Here is a 5022-nt window from a genome sequence, read left to right on the forward strand (position 1 = left end):
GGTATTGAACTTACTATGTAACAAACATGGTGGGTGCTATGAAGAAAAAGTACATGTTATGAGAGACCTGACCTCATAACAGGAGTGTTGGTGAACTTCACTGATGGAATTTCTTGATCCAAAGAAGTGAGACTTGAGGTGAGATATCAGAAATGAATATGAAGAATGAAGAGCTATTTAGGCAAGGGTGTGTAAAAGGAACCTTCTCCAAAGATGGATAAGCAGGTATAAGGAGATAATCTAGGCGGTTCTAGTACATTACCTGAAGGCCAGCATGTCTGAAGCAGAGCACATGACGGAGGGAGTGAGTAAAGCTGAGGCTGAAGAGATAGGAGGGGGGCAGCCCCTTCCAGGCCTATCTCTTCATGGTAAAAAAAAGAAAGTGTTGAAACATTTTTGTAATAACAATGTTAAGCCATTAGTAGGTTATCAGTAAGATAATGTTTTAATTAGTCGACTCCAGCTATAGGAGGTGGAGGATGGATCAAAGCAGGAGCCCCACTGGAGGTAGTGGGAGTCTTAGGAGGCTGCTGCAGTGACTAGACCAGGCACAGCTGTGACTTAGACTGGGATGGAAGCAGTGGAAGAGAAAAATGGATGTACTGTGTGACCTTGGGCAGATCTTCACCTCTCTGAACCTAAACAGGCTTATTTTCCTTCAGGTTGGGCCTGTCATATCTAGTGATTTGAGAGCACGCTTTGCTCGCTCACATCATCTGCCTGCTATAACCTCTCTTGAGATGGCAACTATTCAACGAAACCTTCTGTCCACATTTGATATCTGAGGGAAAGACAGAGCTAGCTTTGAATTCTTTTGAATTGTATTTATTGCAATTCCTTAAGGTTGGTGGTCTGGATGAGTTGTACATTTTGGTGATACAGATGACTTTGAAATGAGTGAAGAAACACTGCCACACTGCCACACCTGTTATTCCTCTGATCCTCACGTACTGAACAAAAGGACTAACACACGTCTCCCCTGTATTCAGCAGTAATTAAATACAACTACACTTATTTAGGAAACTGATAACAGTAGAGAAATGTAGTATCAGCTTTCTGAGAAGAGACAGTCCAAGGACTACCTTTTGTTCTTAGAGTTAAAAACACTTTCAAACAAAACTAAAAAGAAAATGCCTTTCAGGGTTATGATATCTTTCCTCCAAGCCTTTGAAACTTGGCAAACATTTCTTGCCAGCTCATCACACTAAGCTCTGTTGTAAACTTACACAAAACTTACACAAGCTTCATTCAGTAGGGGACAAATGGCTCTGTGAGTAAAGTTTTTTTTTTAAATTTTAAAATCTTTAATTCTTACATGTGTGATGACCCACTGAGATGTTATGGGGAGGGAGGGGAGGGGGGTTCATGTTTGAGTAAAGTTTTTGATTCTAGATGTTCCAGCAACATTCCTGGTGAGAGTAGGAAAACATCGAAACTAGATGCCTAAAACTTTCAAATGTCTTGGTTCCATGTGATTGACCTTTGTTGTAGCTAAGGTTCTCTGGACAGTAGTTTGTCCTAGACATCTTTGGTGATGACAATGATGGGGAGCTAGCAAGTGAACAGGAGATGGCAAGAGTGAACACTGACATTTTAGGAATCAGTAAACTAAAATGGACTGGAATGGTCGAATTTATTTCAGATGACCATTGTATCTACTACTGTGGGCAAGAATCCCTTAGAAGAAATGGAGTAGCCCTCATAGTCAACAAGAGTCCAAAATGCAGTACTTGGGTGCAGTCTCAAAACCACAGAACAGGCTCTGTTTGTTTCCAAGGCAAGCCATTCAATATCACAGTAATCCTCAACATTGTAAATCAATTCTACTTCAATTTTTAAAAAAGAAGAAACACTTCATATATATAAAAGAACCCAGATAAAGTGTGTTTGCATGTGTATGTGTGTGTATGCTCTCTAAACTAATAATCCTCTAGGGACAAAAAAACCATGACTTTCAACAAGTATATACCTTAAATGAAAATAAAGGACCAAAACATATTCTAAAGAATAAGAAGAAAAGGCTTTGTATTTGTAACTACTATAATGGAGTGAGTCCCTGGTAGGAAAAGTGGAAGCTTTCATAGGAAAAAATATCATTTCTGAAACATAGAAACACTGTCACACTAACTAAAACACAGTCTCTGAACATAATAGGAATTATCCCACTTTGTTTAATGAAAGGACAAAATTGACTCTATTTTAGTGAGCTCAGAGTGTCAGCTACTTTCAAGCACACAAGCTCTATTTCCTTAGTTATTTATGTTATTTATGAATAAATACTAGAATTAGAGTTTATTTGCAAGATAAATTGCAAAATTGAAATGGAAAAAAAATCCCATTTGCATAGTAGCAAAACCCATAATAAATTTGGAGCTGTACCTAACAAAATGTATGTCTTTTAAGGAAATATTATGAGCTTTTATTGAATTCCATAAACAATGAACAAAATTTAAATAATAGAAGATAAATTAAATTGTTTGGAAGATTCAATATCATACATAAATCGATTCTCCACAAATTAACTTGAAGTTCAGTGCAATTCCAATCAAATTCTCCAACATTTTTTTTTCCTAGAACTTGGCAAACTTGCCCTAAAATCTATGTGGAAAGAGGGCAAAGATCAGTCAAGATTCTCTACAGAAGAAAAACAATATGAGACTATAAGATATTAAGGATTGTTATTCACTTATATTAACAAAAATGTGATATTAGTACAAGGACAGACAACTGTACCAATAGAACAAAATTGAAATTCCAGAACCAAACTCATACATATATGAGGACTTGGTTTATGACAGAGGAGACATTACAAACCAATAGAATAGTCCTGGGAAAATTGGCTATGTAGATGGTAAAAAAAATTCCTACCCTATACTATACAGATGGAGAAGGCAATGGCATCCCACTCCAGTACTCTTGCCTGGAAAATCCCATGGAGGGAGGAGCCTGGTAGGCTGCAGTCCATGGGGTCGCTAAGAGTTGGACACAACTGAGCGACTTCACTTTCACTTTTCACTTTCACGCATTGGAGAAGGAAATGGCAACCCACTCCAGTGTTCTTGCCTGGAGAATCCCAGGGACAGGGGAGCCTGGTGGGCTGTTGTCTATGGGGTCGCACAGAGTCAGACACAACTGAAGCGACTTAGCAGTAGCAGTAGCAGCAGCATACTATACAGAAATGTAAACTCAAGATGGATTAAAGATATAAATGTTAAAAGCAAGAATTATTTGTTCCTGAAAAAGACGAAGAATACTTTAATGATCTCAAAGAAAGGAAAGGTTTCTTAAAAACACAAAATGGAAACTATACAAGATAGATACATTTGCCTTCATTAAAAGTAAAGACAAATAAAATTTTAAATAATGAGCCACAGTTTGGTGGGAGCTATTTTTAGCTCTTATAAATAAGGAAGGATTAACATCTAGAAGGAGAGGGGACATTAATATCTAGAGGAGAAGGGGACGCCAGATGATGAGATGGTTGGATGGCATCACCGACTAGATGGACATGAGTTTGAGTAAGCTCCAGAGTTGATGATGGGCAGGAAAGCCTGGCGTGCTGCAGTCCATGGGGTCGCAATGAGTCGGATATGACTGAGCAACTGAATGGAATATCTAAAAGCTGTACTCTAAAAATCATTATGAGAAAGACAGATATTCATTAGAAAAACGTACAAAGGATATGACCAGGCATTTTACAGAGGGATAACCTGATTCAACTATGGTAGTGGTGGTGATTTAGTTGCTCAGTCGTGTCTAACTTTTGCGACCCCACGGACTGTAGCACCCCTGGCTCCTCTGTCTATGTGATTTCCAAATGAAGAATACTGCAGTGGCCCTCATCTTACCGCCCAGCAATCTGGGCCTGTGCGAGGAGCCTGCCAGGACACGTTATACGTGCCCACGCCATAAGTCCTGATACTCTACGTTGCCGGCACTGCAGCTTCTGCTTCCGGGCCTCGAGCCCACCATCTTGCTTTTGTGGACGGGGCAGGAGTCCAGAAGCGAAAGTTCTGAGCTGGGAGTCTTGGTGAGTGCAGCCGCAGTCATGCCGTCTTTGCCACTGCGCTTCACTGTGCTTCACTGTGGTATGTTTGAGCAACCAGAACCGGAGCATGGAGGCGCACAACATCCTCAGCAAACGAGGATTCAGCGTCCGGTCCTTCAGAACAGGAACAGACTTGAAGCTTCCAGGACGAGCACGCGACAGGCCAAACGTTTATGATTTCAGAACCACATATGTAAGATGTATAAAGACCTTCTTAGGAAAGACAAAGAACTCTATATGCAGAATGGTGTTTTATGGATGCTGGAAAGAAGAGTATCAAGCCCAGGCCAGAGAGGTTCCAGGACTGCAAAAATCCCTTTGACCTCATCCTCACCTGTGGAGAGCGAGTATATGACCAGGTGGTGGAAGATACGACTTCCAGGGAGCAGGAGACCTGCCAGCCCATGCATGTGGTCAACGTGAACAACCTGGAAACCCACAAGGAGGCTACGCTGGGGGCGTTCCTCATCTGTGACCTGTGCCAGTGCGTCCAGCTCATGGAGGGCATGGAGGACAGGATCAGCGAGCTGCTGCAGGTGTTCGAGGAAAAGAGCGGCAGGAGCTTCCTGCACACCGTCTGCTTGTACTGAGCCCAGCCTGATGTCCGGCCCACCACCCACTTGAAGCCATTTTCTTGAGTTTCCTTTTGGTAGTACTTTTTCCTTCCTGATACTTGTTTTTACCTTTAGATATTCTGCCAGAGGACGTTAGCAATACCCAGTAAACGGTACTGTACGGAAATACCAGATCAGAAAACAAACGTTTTTCCCGTCCCACTTTCCCTTATGAGTAGAATCTTGACTGTAGTTTTTGTTTTGTTTGTTTGTTTTTTTTTTTCTTTAACCAGAAAAGATTAAAGGGTTGACAGCACATTTCCCCCAAGACTTCTGCCTCTCACCGATTGTCCATTTTCTGGCTTCCCTAACTGCTTCAGTTCAGTTCAGTTCAGTTCAGTTCAGTCGCTCAGTCGTGTC

At 41.2% G+C, this 5022-nt stretch overlaps 1 pseudogene; it reads left to right on the plus strand.

The window, feature by feature from the left end:
- Positions 1-274: 274 nt before the first annotated feature.
- Positions 275-4638, plus strand: LOC138071659 (RNA polymerase II subunit A C-terminal domain phosphatase SSU72 pseudogene; annotated as a pseudogene).
- The last annotated feature ends 384 nt before the right edge of the window (positions 4639-5022 follow it).

The sequence above is a fragment of the Capricornis sumatraensis genome, chromosome X (genome assembly GCF_032405125.1).
Source record: "Capricornis sumatraensis isolate serow.1 chromosome X, serow.2, whole genome shotgun sequence".
Classification (NCBI taxonomy): domain Eukaryota; kingdom Metazoa; phylum Chordata; class Mammalia; order Artiodactyla; family Bovidae; genus Capricornis; species Capricornis sumatraensis.